Here is a 15,915-nt window from a genome sequence, read left to right on the forward strand (position 1 = left end):
TTGGCATTTAAAAAAAAGGCTACACCAAAAAAAAGTATTGCCTTTATGAATAGGTATAGATATCATGGACAAAATTATTAGAATTAAATGGATGATCATACATGTATTTGATATAAAAAAATCGAACGTGATCAAAAGGTAAAATGATACATGACCACTTTCAATACATCTATACCTATTCATAAAGGCAATACTTTTTTTTGGTGTAGCCTTTTTTTTAAATGCCAAAAATGCCCTTTTCAGTTATTTTTTTCCCACACTTAAAAAAACTCCTCACCAACCACTATCACAGTTTAATGCCGGTTACTTTCCATTAACTTCTCATCCCACGTAAATGATTTTTTCCTTCCCACAGACTGACTTCGGCCCACACATTTTCTACATACACTAATTAATTCTACCATTTTTTTCATCAACAACTGTTCTTTCCATTCCGTAGTAGCACAACTGTTCTTTCCATTAACATTCCTAATTGCTTCTCTTTTCTTTCTTATCTCACGGTTTGTTTCCATCAAATTATTCATTGTGTTTTTTATGTTGGTTACATATTCATGTCTGGGTTTTATAGAAAAACTAACTATTAAGGAACTTCATTATAAAGAATTGCATATATTTATCCAGTTCTACCCTTAAATGTCCAGTTATTCTTTCAATTGAATTGGTTTAGGCAAGAGAGAAAAATTTGCACAGTAATGAAGACATTTGCAAAGCCTTTTAAAGAAGTTGGGTCTGAAACATGAAACTGGGATATGTGCTAAGAAAGTCGAGTCGGTGTTAGAATGTTGGGAACGGTGGTGGTATTCTTGGGCACTATCGAAAAGTAGCGATGTGGTGGATTGGCCAACTACAGAGGCATCATTGTGAGTACAACGGGTTATCACAGCGGTGACGGTGCCACTTCTACTAGGGGTTTTCTTCCATTTGTTTGTTCAATTTTTTTCCTCACTTATGTTCTTCTTATTCCTTTTTATATATATGCTAATTTCTTTATTTCTTTATTTTGTAACAGGTTGTTACTCCTTTTTCGTCACAAAGAAATCCTTTCTTACCATGTCACTTATTTCTTCTAGGTTAGTTTGTTTTTAGTAGTTCTTATGATTATTGTTATTCATGTCTATTTTTCACAACTTATGCAATAATATTATAGGATCGTGGTCAGGATTCAATTAATTTTTTTAAGAGAGCACCACTGAATGAAGGAGTCAAAATGGAGATTGATATTCTTCAATTATATTATTAAATTGTTTGTCAAAAACAAAATTTGTTCAATCTAACCTATCTGCTATTTTCTTCAATTTTTATTTTTATATTGTTTGTTTCTATTTCATGCTTATCTTTTCTTATCATTTTTTTTCATTGATTTTGTGTTTCATCTATAGACCGAGTCAAAACTTAAGACCTAAGTTTCTAACATACAGATTAGAATAAAAGACTAAATGCATGTTATGCAACACAACTACCGCAAAGATTCCTCAAAAAAAAAAAAAAAACTACCGCAAAGATGGTTGCAGAAAAATATATAGTGTGTTAAGGTTCTACCATTATCATTTAATCTTTATCTCTTAATTTGAAAGTAAAGACACTCCATGCTCAAAATATATTTCTCGAAGGAAAACTAATAACTCATAAGTATGAAGAAAGTGCTCAAAAGCTTTTTATATTTCTTACAATGATTCAACATAATCTTCGATACCATTAACTTTTTATTTTTTGGTTTAATTTTGTGGTTGCTTTGTTTTATGCGCATTGAAGTGGGAACTTGACAACAACCATAAGGAAACAAAAAGGAGGAAGAGAAAGTTAAAAAGGTAAGCATACATGTTTTGTAATGCACTTTGATGAAGTGATAATGTAACATATACTATTGTTGATTTTGTAACAAACTTTATTATAAGCTTCTGAAATGCGAAGTGCCAAAGAAATTAATTGTACATTTGGAGTCATAATGAAAAGGTTTTAAACAAAGGCTTGATGTTGCAATTTTCATATGTCTCACCGTATATTTTATTGTGAGCATCTTGGATAGTATGAAGTGTGTTCCAATCCTTTTTTTTTTTTTTTTAAGGAATCCTATGGTATTATGTTACTATCTATTTAAATCACTATTTATGGAATATCTATGACTCCAAGATATCATTTTCTTTTTCAGCCTATCATTTTGGTTTAAATACATGTGTTAGCGTAGTAAAAAAATAGATAGACGAACACATGGGTGTCCGTCTGCGCCAAAAAACATTAAACAAAAACATATTGTATATGAATTGACATGTTAGCGCAGTAGAAAAAGCGGACAGATGGGCTCGAGAGTGCCCGTCTGAACGCTAGAAAAAACATATTGTCATATTTTGTACCATCATGAATTGTTAATCCAAATTGCACACTTTTATGATTTATGATAGTTTCTCAAAGTAACTTCTAATAACTCAAAAAAACTGATTTATGAATGGTTCTTTACATATATTTGCCAATTGCTAATGAGAATTGAGGATTGAACAGTTTTACTGTTTTTCTTTTCAAGACAAAAAATCAAAGAAAATGGGAGCAGGGACGTCCAAATTACAATTGCAAGAGACATTTCATCCAAAGATAGGGAGGAAACATGACATGTTTCACTAAAGATCTATATTTCTTATATCTTTTATGAGCCATTGATTTCAAAACAAAGAGAGAGATACATTTCATCCATTTTACAACAACGCATACATATACTTTCGTCTTAGACTTCTTATTTTTAATTTCTATTTTACTATGAATGGATAATTTAGTTTGTGATTTTATTGGTCAATTTTTAGTTTCTATTATATCCTTCATTGATTTTTTCCTTCAAATTTCCCTTACATTGATTTATTATATTCATTTGTTTTTCTTTAGTTTTCATGCAATTCCCGTTATATTTTAATCACTTTTCTTGAGATCTTAATTACAAGAGGGGTTTGCGTTGATGAAGTGGACTCTACCATTTCAAGAGTATGATTTACATTCTTTCATTAAAAAAAATAGTATGATTTACATTCATTTATACTTTCACTTAAGAGTCTTAGCATAACCAAGATTTCTTCATGATTAAAATAAATCTTAATTTTGTTGGAAACCATAGGTGTTTTTACACATTCAACAGCACCAATAACGTTAATTATAAATATTTCTCTATAAAATGGTAACTGCGTAATGTACTTCTACTTTATAGTTTGACACATGGTACTTGAATATAGAAAAATTATGGTTATAGATTACACAAATTTAATTTCATTTCATGACCCTTTGTGCTTGATTTTAAGTCGTTAAATGAATGTTTACTTTATAAGTTGGTTTCCTTCATTACAGTTAGGAAATGTTACCAATTTTTGTGTTTCTCAGCAAATTTTGTGAAGGAAATATGTAGTCAAGAAAAATGGAACGAAGTAAAGAGAAGAAGAGAATAAGAAAAATGGTAAGAAAATAGAGGACCATTGAGACCATCCTCCAACTGCGGTCTAAATGTAGACCCCTGTTGCAATCACAATCATGATGGAAGGGAGAAAGTTGCGCCAACGACCGAGATAAGGGTTTACTTATTGTTTTCAATGCAACTTCTAACACTGAATGTTGCCACAATATTTACTTTCTTTCGACATAAAGGTTATATTCCTATACTTTTTTCTAACCAGTTTTCAGCCATCCCTTAATTTAGCGAAATAGTGAGTGTGAGATGTTCATCGAAATGATCATCGAGGTCCTATAATTACTGTCATATTCATTTTTGTCTGATTGTTTTCTTTTTTATTGGATGTATTCAAGGTATTTGATTTCATTAACTAAAGAGTTGTTTTCTTGACTCAGAGCAAACTTGAGAAATGTGGCATTAAATATTTAAAATGGTCAAGAAAAGGTATGAATAACAGGAAGACGGACACATGGTGAAAGATAAAGGCCTAAAGACAATGGCATGAAAATGTGATTAACATTACTTCAACATATTGAAAGTGCCAATTAATCACAATATGGGCTTTCTATTGATATTTTTTGGCAAACACAATTATTTTTAGTGTTGATTAATCAAAAATCAATAGTACATTATTACAATGTATTGAAAGTGGTCATGTATCATTTTACCTTTTGATCACGTTCGATTTTTTTATATCAAATACATGTATGATCATCCATTTAATTCTAATAATTTTGTCCATGATATCTATACCTATTCATAAAGGCAATACTTTTTTTTGGTGTAGCCTTTTTTTTAAATGCCAAAAATGCCCTTTTCAGTTATTTTTTTCCCACACTTAAAAAAACTCCTCACCAACCACTATCACAGTTTAATGCCGGTTACTTTCCATTAACTTCTCATCCCACGTAAATGATTTTTTCCTTCCCACAGACTGACTTCGGCCCACACATTTTCTACATACACTAATTAATTCTACCATTTTTTTCATCAACAACTGTTCTTTCCATTCCGTAGTAGCACAACTGTTCTTTCCATTAACATTCCTAATTGCTTCTCTTTTCTTTCTTATCTCACGGTTTGTTTCCATCAAATTATTCATTGTGTTTTTTATGTTGGTTACATATTCATGTCTGGGTTTTATAGAAAAACTAACTATTAAGGAACTTCATTATAAAGAATTGCATATATTTATCCAGTTCTACCCTTAAATGTCCAGTTATTCTTTCAATTGAATTGGTTTAGGCAAGAGAGAAAAATTTGCACAGTAATGAAGACATTTGCAAAGCCTTTTAAAGAAGTTGGGTCTGAAACATGAAACTGGGATATGTGCTAAGAAAGTCGAGTCGGTGTTAGAATGTTGGGAACGGTGGTGGTATTCTTGGGCACTATCGAAAAGTAGCGATGTGGTGGATTGGCCAACTACAGAGGCATCATTGTGAGTACAACGGGTTATCACAGCGGTGACGGTGCCACTTCTACTAGGGGTTTTCTTCCATTTGTTTGTTCAATTTTTTTCCTCACTTATGTTCTTCTTATTCCTTTTTATATATGCTAATTTCTTTATTTCTTTATTTTGTAACAGGTTGTTACTCCTTTTTCGTCACAAAGAAATCCTTTCTTACCATGTCACTTATTTCTTCTAGGTTAGTTTGTTTTTAGTAGTTCTTATGATTATTGTTATTCATGTCTATTTTTCACAACTTATGCAATAATATTATAGGATCGTGGTCAGGATTCAATTAATTTTTTTAAGAGAGCACCACTGAATGAAGGAGTCAAAATGGAGATTGATATTCTTCAATTATATTATTAAATTGTTTGTCAAAAACAAAATTTGTTCAATCTAACCTATCTGCTATTTTCTTCAATTTTTATTTTTATATTGTTTGTTTCTATTTCATGCTTATCTTTTCTTATCATTTTTTTTCATTGATTTTGTGTTTCATCTATAGACCGAGTCAAAACTTAAGACCTAAGTTTCTAACATACAGATTAGAATAAAAGACTAAATGCATGTTATGCAACACAACTACCGCAAAGATTCCTCAAAAAAAAAAAAAAAAAACTACCGCAAAGATGGTTGCAGAAAAATATATAGTGTGTTAAGGTTCTACCATTATCATTTAATCTTTATCTCTTAATTTGAAAGTAAAGACACTCCATGCTCAAAATATATTTCTCGAAGGAAAACTAATAACTCATAAGTATGAAGAAAGTGCTCAAAAGCTTTTTATATTTCTTACAATGATTCAACATAATCTTCGATACCATTAACTTTTTATTTTTTGGTTTAATTTTGTGGTTGCTTTGTTTTATGCGCATTGAAGTGGGAACTTGACAACAACCATAAGGAAACAAAAAGGAGGAAGAGAAAGTTAAAAAGGTAAGCATACATGTTTTGTAATGCACTTTGATGAAGTGATAATGTAACATATACTATTGTTGATTTTGTAACAAACTTTATTATAAGCTTCTGAAATGCGAAGTGCCAAAGAAATTAATTGTACATTTGGAGTCATAATGAAAAGGTTTTAAACAAAGGCTTGATGTTGCAATTTTCATATGTCTCACCGTATATTTTATTGTGAGCATCTTGGATAGTATGAAGTGTGTTCCAATCCTTTTTTTTTTTTTTTAAGGAATCCTATGGTATTATGTTACTATCTATTTAAATCACTATTTATGGAATATCTATGACTCCAAGATATCATTTTCTTTTTCAGCCTATCATTTTGGTTTAAATACATGTGTTAGCGTAGTAAAAAAATAGATAGACGAACACATGGGTGTCCGTCTGCGCCAAAAAACATTAAACAAAAACATATTGTATATGAATTGACATGTTAGCGCAGTAGAAAAAGCGGACAGATGGGCTCGAGAGTGCCCGTCTGAACGCTAGAAAAAACATATTGTCATATTTTGTACCATCATGAATTGTTAATCCAAATTGCACACTTTTATGATTTATGATAGTTTCTCAAAGTAACTTCTAATAACTCAAAAAAACTGATTTATGAATGGTTCTTTACATATATTTGCCAATTGCTAATGAGAATTGAGGATTGAACAGTTTTACTGTTTTTCTTTTCAAGACAAAAAATCAAAGAAAATGGGAGCAGGGACGTCCAAATTACAATTGCAAGAGACATTTCATCCAAAGATAGGGAGGAAACATGACATGTTTCACTAAAGATCTATATTTCTTATATCTTTTATGAGCCATTGATTTCAAAACAAAGAGAGAGATACATTTCATCCATTTTACAACAACGCATACATATACTTTCGTCTTAGACTTCTTATTTTTAATTTCTATTTTACTATGAATGGATAATTTAGTTTGTGATTTTATTGGTCAATTTTTAGTTTCTATTATATCCTTCATTGATTTTTTCCTTCAAATTTCCCTTACATTGATTTATTATATTCATTTGTTTTTCTTTAGTTTTCATGCAATTCCCGTTATATTTTAATCACTTTTCTTGAGATCTTAATTACAAGAGGGGTTTGCGTTGATGAAGTGGACTCTACCATTTCAAGAGTATGATTTACATTCTTTCATTAAAAAAAATAGTATGATTTACATTCATTTATACTTTCACTTAAGAGTCTTAGCATAACCAAGATTTCTTCATGATTAAAATAAATCTTAATTTTGTTGGAAACCATAGGTGTTTTTACACATTCAACAGCACCAATAACGTTAATTATAAATATTTCTCTATAAAATGGTAACTGCGTAATGTACTTCTACTTTATAGTTTGACACATGGTACTTGAATATAGAAAAATTATGGTTATAGATTACACAAATTTAATTTCATTTCATGACCCTTTGTGCTTGATTTTAAGTCGTTAAATGAATGTTTACTTTATAAGTTGGTTTCCTTCATTACAGTTAGGAAATGTTACCAATTTTTGTGTTTCTCAGCAAATTTTGTGAAGGAAATATGTAGTCAAGAAAAATGGAACGAAGTAAAGAGAAGAAGAGAATAAGAAAAATGGTAAGAAAATAGAGGACCATTGAGACCATCCTCCAACTGCGGTCTAAATGTAGACCCCTGTTGCAATCACAATCATGATGGAAGGGAGAAAGTTGCGCCAACGACCGAGATAAGGGTTTACTTATTGTTTTCAATGCAACTTCTAACACTGAATGTTGCCACAATATTTACTTTCTTTCGACATAAAGGTTATATTCCTATACTTTTTTCTAACCAGTTTTCAGCCATCCCTTAATTTAGCGAAATAGTGAGTGTGAGATGTTCATCGAAATGATCATCGAGGTCCTATAATTACTGTCATATTCATTTTTGTCTGATTGTTTTCTTTTTTATTGGATGTATTCAAGGTATTTGATTTCATTAACTAAAGAGTTGTTTTCTTGACTCAGAGCAAACTTGAGAAATGTGGCATTAAATATTTAAAATGGTCAAGAAAAGGTATGAATAACAGGAAGACGGACACATGGTGAAAGATAAAGGCCTAAAGACAATGGCATGAAAATGTGATTAACATTACTTCAACATATTGAAAGTGCCAATTAATCACAATATGGGCTTTCTATTGATATTTTTTGGCAAACACAATTATTTTTAGTGTTGATTAATCAAAAATCAATAGTACATTATTACAATGTATTGAAAGTGGTCATGTATCATTTTACCTTTTGATCACGTTCGATTTTTTTATATCAAATACATGTATGATCATCCATTTAATTCTAATAATTTTGTCCATGATATATCAATAAATAGTAAACCAACATTAAACAAAAACATACTGTTTATGAATTATATACGTTAGCGCAGTAGGAAAAGCGGACAGACGGGCACGGGAGTGCCCGTCTGGACGCTAGTTGTAATAATGTACTATTGATTTTTGATTAATCAACACTAAAAATAATTGTGTTTGCCAAAAAATATCAATAGAAAGCCCATATTGTGATTAATTGGCACTTTCAATATGTTGAAGTAATGTTAATCACATTTTCATGCCATTGTCTTTAGGCCTTTATCTTTCACCATGTGTCCGTCTTCCTGTTATTCATACCTTTTCTTGACCATTTTAAATATTTAATGCCACATTTCTCAAGTTTGCTCTGAGTCAAGAAAACAACTCTTTAGTTAATGAAATCAAATACCTTGAATACATCCAATAAAAAAGAAAACAATCAGACAAAAATGAATATGACAGTAATTATAGGACCTCGATGATCATTTCGATGAACATCTCACACTCACTATTTCGCTAAATTAAGGGATGGCTGAAAACTGGTTAGAAAAAAGTATAGGAATATAACCTTTATGTCGAAAGAAAGTAAATATTGTGGCAACATTCAGTGTTAGAAGTTGCATTGAAAACAATAAGTAAACCCTTATCTCGGTCGTTGGCGCAACTTTCTCCCTTCCATCATGATTGTGATTGCAACAGGGGTCTACATTTAGACCGCAGTTGGAGGATGGTCTCAATGGTCCTCTATTTTCTTACCATTTTTCTTATTCTCTTCTTCTCTTTACTTCGTTCCATTTTTCTTGACTACATATTTCCTTCACAAAATTTGCTGAGAAACACAAAAATTGGTAACATTTCCTAACTGTAATGAAGGAAACCAACTTATAAAGTAAACATTCATTTAACGACTTAAAATCAAGCACAAAGGGTCATGAAATGAAATTAAATTTGTGTAATCTATAACCATAATTTTTCTATATTCAAGTACCATGTGTCAAACTATAAAGTAGAAGTACATTACGCAGTTACCATTTTATAGAGAAATATTTATAATTAACGTTATTGGTGCTGTTGAATGTGTAAAAACACCTATGGTTTCCAACAAAATTAAGATTTATTTTAATCATGAAGAAATCTTGGTTATGCTAAGACTCTTAAGTGAAAGTATAAATGAATGTAAATCATACTATTTTTTTTAATGAAAGAATGTAAATCATACTCTTGAAATGGTAGAGTCCACTTCATCAACGCAAACCCCTCTTGTAATTAAGATCTCAAGAAAAGTGATTAAAATATAACGGGAATTGCATGAAAACTAAAGAAAAACAAATGAATATAATAAATCAATGTAAGGGAAATTTGAAGGAAAAAATCAATGAAGGATATAATAGAAACTAAAAATTGACCAATAAAATCACAAACTAAATTATCCATTCATAGTAAAATAGAAATTAAAAATAAGAAGTCTAAGACGAAAGTATATGTATGCGTTGTTGTAAAATGGATGAAATGTATCTCTCTCTTTGTTTTGAAATCAATGGCTCATAAAAGATATAAGAAATATAGATCTTTAGTGAAACATGTCATGTTTCCTCCCTATCTTTGGATGAAATGTCTCTTGCAATTGTAATTTGGACGTCCCTGCTCCCATTTTCTTTGATTTTTTGTCTTGAAAAGAAAAACAGTAAAACTGTTCAATCCTCAATTCTCATTAGCAATTGGCAAATATATGTAAAGAACCATTCATAAATCAGTTTTTTTGAGTTATTAGAAGTTACTTTGAGAAACTATCATAAATCATAAAAGTGTGCAATTTGGATTAACAATTCATGATGGTACAAAATATGACAATATGTTTTTTCTAGCGTTCAGACGGGCACTCTCGAGCCCATCTGTCCGCTTTTTCTACTGCGCTAACATGTCAATTCATATACAATATGTTTTTGTTTAATGTTTTTTGGCGCAGACGGACACCCATGTGTTCGTCTATCTATTTTTTTACTACGCTAACACATGTATTTAAACCAAAATGATAGGCTGAAAAAGAAAATGATATCTTGGAGTCATAGATATTCCATAAATAGTGATTTAAATAGATAGTAACATAATACCATAGGATTCCTTAAAAAAAAAAAAAAAAGGATTGGAACACACTTCATACTATCCAAGATGCTCACAATAAAATATACGGTGAGACATATGAAAATTGCAACATCAAGCCTTTGTTTAAAACCTTTTCATTATGACTCCAAATGTACAATTAATTTCTTTGGCACTTCGCATTTCAGAAGCTTATAATAAAGTTTGTTACAAAATCAACAATAGTATATGTTACATTATCACTTCATCAAAGTGCATTACAAAACATGTATGCTTACCTTTTTAACTTTCTCTTCCTCCTTTTTGTTTCCTTATGGTTGTTGTCAAGTTCCCACTTCAATGCGCATAAAACAAAGCAACCACAAAATTAAACCAAAAAATAAAAAGTTAATGGTATCGAAGATTATGTTGAATCATTGTAAGAAATATAAAAAGCTTTTGAGCACTTTCTTCATACTTATGAGTTATTAGTTTTCCTTCGAGAAATATATTTTGAGCATGGAGTGTCTTTACTTTCAAATTAAGAGATAAAGATTAAATGATAATGGTAGAACCTTAACACACTATATATTTTTCTGCAACCATCTTTGCGGTAGTTTTTTTTTTTTTTTTGAGGAATCTTTGCGGTAGTTGTGTTGCATAACATGCATTTAGTCTTTTATTCTAATCTGTATGTTAGAAACTTAGGTCTTAAGTTTTGACTCGGTCTATAGATGAAACACAAAATCAATGAAAAAAAATGATAAGAAAAGATAAGCATGAAATAGAAACAAACAATATAAAAATAAAAATTGAAGAAAATAGCAGATAGGTTAGATTGAACAAATTTTGTTTTTGACAAACAATTTAATAATATAATTGAAGAATATCAATCTCCATTTTGACTCCTTCATTCAGTGGTGCTCTCTTAAAAAAATTAATTGAATCCTGACCACGATCCTATAATATTATTGCATAAGTTGTGAAAAATAGACATGAATAACAATAATCATAAGAACTACTAAAAACAAACTAACCTAGAAGAAATAAGTGACATGGTAAGAAAGGATTTCTTTGTGACGAAAAAGGAGTAACAACCTGTTACAAAATAAAGAAATAAAGAAATTAGCATATATATAAAAAGGAATAAGAAGAACATAAGTGAGGAAAAAAATTGAACAAACAAATGGAAGAAAACCCCTAGTAGAAGTGGCACCGTCACCGCTGTGATAACCCGTTGTACTCACAATGATGCCTCTGTAGTTGGCCAATCCACCACATCGCTACTTTTCGATAGTGCCCAAGAATACCACCACCGTTCCCAACATTCTAACACCGACTCGACTTTCTTAGCACATATCCCAGTTTCATGTTTCAGACCCAACTTCTTTAAAAGGCTTTGCAAATGTCTTCATTACTGTGCAAATTTTTCTCTCTTGCCTAAACCAATTCAATTGAAAGAATAACTGGACATTTAAGGGTAGAACTGGATAAATATATGCAATTCTTTATAATGAAGTTCCTTAATAGTTAGTTTTTCTATAAAACCCAGACATGAATATGTAACCAACATAAAAAACACAATGAATAATTTGATGGAAACAAACCGTGAGATAAGAAAGAAAAGAGAAGCAATTAGGAATGTTAATGGAAAGAACAGTTGTGCTACTACGGAATGGAAAGAACAGTTGTTGATGAAAAAAATGGTAGAATTAATTAGTGTATGTAGAAAATGTGTGGGCCGAAGTCAGTCTGTGGGAAGGAAAAAATCATTTACGTGGGATGAGAAGTTAATGGAAAGTAACCGGCATTAAACTGTGATAGTGGTTGGTGAGGAGTTTTTTTAAGTGTGGGAAAAAAATAACTGAAAAGGGCATTTTTGGCATTTAAAAAAAAGGCTACACCAAAAAAAAGTATTGCCTTTATGAATAGGTATAGATTATTATTATTATTATTATTACTAGCGTCCAGACGGGCACTCCCGTGCCCGTCTGTCCGCTTTTCCTACTGCGCTTTTCCTTATTATTATTATTATTATTATTATTATTATTATTATTATTATTATTATTATTATTATTATTATTATTATTATTATTATTATTTTTGTTGTTGTTATTATTTTCTGTCGTTTACCACATAAAAGTTCCTTTTCATATTTCTTCTTATTTCAGTTACCACATAAAAGTTCATTTTCCTTTTCATTTTTATAGTATTAACGGCCCTTGCGGTTAGGATCAGTTTCTTGGTGTATGCTTACTACGTGTTACGATATTAAAGTTGTATTTTTAAAATTGTTGATAATTTGATTGATTCCGATGATAATTTTGTCAGCCTCTTTGTTTCTCATATATTATTACTTGAAGTTATTTATTCTGACTTTTTATTTGCAAAAATCACTACACTAGATTATAACATTACTTTGATTTCTCTCTCTGACATTTCAAAAATGTTTACTATTTTCAATTTGTTTATTTTAGTTGTTCTTTTAACATGAATGTAATCGAATATGAAGATTGAGAAAAAAGAAATTCAAGAACACAACCTGGTAATATTATTTGGTAAGAAAATAAATTTAATAATTTATATTAGTGTAATTTTTGCATTTTTTGTTGTTGTTTTTTGCAGTCGTTTCATAGGATAGTATTGAATGTACAATCAATATAATATTTATATACAAAACCCGTGCATCGCACGGGTTAGAGTCTAGTTCTATATTTATTTCTCTACAATTTTTTCTTTCATATATTCAAAAACTCAAAAAATATTTCCTTGTTATTTTGTTTAGATTTATTTTTTTAGTCATACATTTGTTCCGTTCATATTTGAAAATATATAAAAAATGTGTTCCTGTTTTATTTTGTTATCTTATATCTTATATAATAATAATCATGATGATGATGATTATGATGATACATTTAGATATTCTCTAATGTTTGTCCATGTTAGCTTGTCATACATTTAGATATTTGTATATATACAAGTTGTAACCTCTCATTAATCAATAACAATTCATTCTATTCATTTTACTTGTTTCCTAATATGATATCACGAGCTCTTTCCAAAGAGGGAGAGTTTGTTACGATCCAAAACGGTTTGTAACCGTTTTTCTTCCGCTGTGCTTTCTTCATTGATCTTCATCTTTGATCAATTTCTCTATTTCTTTGTGAAAATCTTCCAAATTTCACATCTTGATCCTTCATTCTTGTTCTTTCTCCTCTGTTTGATTGAATTTCTTGTTCAATCATTGTTTTTTGGTTGATTTTCTTCAACTTCTATCTTGTGAAATCATTGCATCTTGTTCTTGTTCATCTTGAGTTCCTTTCATGGCGCCAAGAAATTCTTCACCTGATACTAAATCGTTGTATTTTGTTCACCCTAGTGAGAGTCCCAATTCACTCTCTATTACTCCCAAACTCAACGGTTCCAATTACATTGCTTGGAGTCGCACTGTTGAAAGTTCTTTGGGAACAAAGAAAAAGCTTGGATTCATCAATGGTACCATTCCTATGCCTAATGATGAAGATTTGAATCGAGCAGCATGGGAAAGATGTAATCATCTTGTTCAATCTTGGCTCATCAACTCTGTTTCTGATTCAATTTCTCAAACTATTGTATATTGTGATACTACACTTGAAGTTTGGCTTGATTTGAAAGAACGTTTCTCTAAGATTGATCGCATTCGTATTGCTAATTTGCGTTCTTCAATCAATAATCTAAAAAAGGGATCAAAATATATTTTGGATTACTTCACTGAAATGAAGTCTCTATGGGAGGAGTTATCTTCACAAAGACCTATCCCTAGTTGTACTTGTGTTCATACATGTTGTTGTGTTGCATCTAGAGTTGCTAAGATGCATAGAAATGAAGATCAAATCATGCAGTTCCTCACTGGCTTGAATGATCAATTTTCAGTGGTTAGAACTCAAGTACTTCTTCTTGATCCTCTTCCTTCTCTGAAAAAAGTTTATTCCTTGGTTGTTCAATAAGAAAGTAATAATGCTTCTCTTACTCAATTGAGTGTTTCTGAAGATTCCTCAATTCATGTTAATGCCACTGATAATAGAAAACCTCAAGGTTGTGGCAAAAGTTTTTCTCATCATAAACCAACTAGATTTTGTACCTTTTGCAACCGTACAAATCACACTGTGGATTTTTGTTACATGAAGCATGGATATCCTAATGTGAATAAATCATCACCAAGAGTTAATGCTGCTTCTCAAGAAGATTTAGAAAATGTTGCAATATCTTCTTCTGGTTTGGGTGCTTCTGCAAGCTGTTCTTCTACTGGTTTTTCTCAAGAGCAGCTAGCTCCACTTGTGTCCATGTTACAACAATCTAACTTAGTTGTTTCAACTCTCTCCATCTCAAGCTACCTCAAATCACATTGCTGCTAGCCCTCTTCTTTCCACCAACATCTCCACGCCTAATCCCTCTGCAGGTATATCTGCTTTTGTTTCTTCTTTAACAAGTAAACCTTCCTTTTGGCTTATTGACTCAGGTGCAAATGAACATATATGTTGATATATTGCTTCTTTAACTTGTTTCTTTCATTTTTCTCTTGATAAATGTCTCATTCAGGACCAACAATCTTTGAAGATGATTGGTTTGGCTAAACAAATGGATGGCCTATACAAGTTTTATCCATCCTGCAAATCATCTAATTTTGAGTCTTTTGCTTTTTCAAATAGTTCTTGTAATGTTGTTTTACCTTCTCTTTGTAATAAGACTGATCAGTATGTACCTAGTGATGCCCTATGACACTTTAGACTTGGTCATTTGTCCAATCAAAGACTTCATACGGCGTCTCTTTTGTATATTGTTATTACTATTAATAATAATAAAGATACTTGAGATCTATGTCATTTTGCCAAGCATAAGCATTTGCCTTTTAATTCCAGTTCTTCATATGCTTTTGCTAATTTTGAACTCATACACTTAGACATTTGGGGCCCTCTTTCTGTTGCTTCTGTTCATAGACATAGATACTTTCTCACTATTTTAGATGATCACATCAGATTTCTCTAGATCATTCTTCTTAAAACAAAAGTTGAGGTTCCTACACATGTTAAAAACTTCATTATTGTGATTCAAACTCATTTTCACACCACCCCTAAGTTCATTAGAACTGACAATGGCCCTAAATTCATGTTATCCTCATTTTATGCTTCTCATGGTATTGTCCACCAAAAATCTTATGTGGAAACTCCACAACAAAATGGTAGAGTTGAAAGAAAGCACCAACACCTTCTTAATGTTAGTAGAGCTTTACTTTATCAGTCTAAATTACCTCCATCCTTTTGGTCATATGTTATCCATCATGCGGTTTTCCTCATTAATAGAGTTCCCACACCTTTGCTTCAAAATCAATCACCCTACTTCATACTTCATCACAAACTCCATGATATTTCGCTATTCAAAGTCTTTGGTTGTTTGTGTTATGTTTCTACTTTACATTCTCAAATAACCAAATTACAGCCTAGAGCCATAAAGTCTCTTTTCTTGGGTTACAAGTCAGGATATAAAGGTTTTACTCTTTATGATCTTCACTCTATAGAAATATTTGTGTCTAGACATGTCACATTTCATGAAAATCATCTCCCTTACCATCATTCACCCTTTTCTACTTTTCTTGATTGGGAATATTTTTCTCATTTCTCTTCCATACCTGTTACTGA

General features: G+C 30.9%; 3 long non-coding RNA genes across 9 annotated transcripts; 2 read left to right on the forward strand and 1 right to left on the reverse strand.

Annotated features, from left to right (window-relative positions):
- The first annotated feature begins 289 nt into the window (after positions 1-289).
- Positions 290-4,150, forward strand: LOC146904771 (uncharacterized). Of its 3 annotated transcripts, XR_015019830.1 has the most exons (5): positions 290-500; positions 668-909; positions 1,010-1,070; positions 1,753-1,808; positions 2,519-4,150. It is a non-coding gene; the product is annotated as an uncharacterized LOC146904771 (long non-coding RNA). The 3 variants fall into 3 exon arrangements; XR_015019828.1 differs by having other exon boundaries at positions 290-909; XR_015019829.1 differs by having other exon boundaries at positions 290-909; positions 3,358-4,150.
- Positions 4,151-4,321: 171 nt separating this feature from the next.
- On the forward strand, positions 4,322-8,171 carry LOC146904772 (uncharacterized). 3 transcript variants are annotated; one of them, XR_015019156.1, is made up of 5 exons: positions 4,325-4,502; positions 4,670-4,911; positions 5,010-5,070; positions 5,755-5,810; positions 6,520-8,171. It is a non-coding gene; the product is annotated as an uncharacterized LOC146904772 (long non-coding RNA). The 3 variants fall into 3 exon arrangements; XR_015019154.1 differs by having other exon boundaries at positions 4,322-4,911; XR_015019155.1 differs by having other exon boundaries at positions 4,322-4,911; positions 7,359-8,171.
- Positions 8,172-8,646: 475 nt separating this feature from the next.
- Positions 8,647-12,004, reverse strand: LOC146904773 (uncharacterized). 3 transcript variants are annotated; one of them, XR_015019159.1, is made up of 5 exons: positions 11,848-12,004; positions 11,439-11,680; positions 11,278-11,338; positions 10,540-10,595; positions 8,647-9,829 (listed from the first exon to the last, which is right to left on the reverse strand). It is a non-coding gene; the product is annotated as an uncharacterized LOC146904773 (long non-coding RNA). The 3 variants fall into 3 exon arrangements; XR_015019158.1 differs by having other exon boundaries at positions 8,647-8,990; positions 11,439-12,004; XR_015019157.1 differs by having other exon boundaries at positions 11,439-12,004.
- Positions 12,005-15,915: the final 3,911 nt, after the last annotated feature.

This window comes from Medicago sativa, chromosome 7 (genome assembly GCF_051527215.1).
Source record: "Medicago sativa cultivar Bolivia chromosome 7, Bolivia_mono, whole genome shotgun sequence".
In the NCBI taxonomy this organism is placed as follows: Eukaryota; Viridiplantae; Streptophyta; class Magnoliopsida; order Fabales; family Fabaceae; genus Medicago; species Medicago sativa.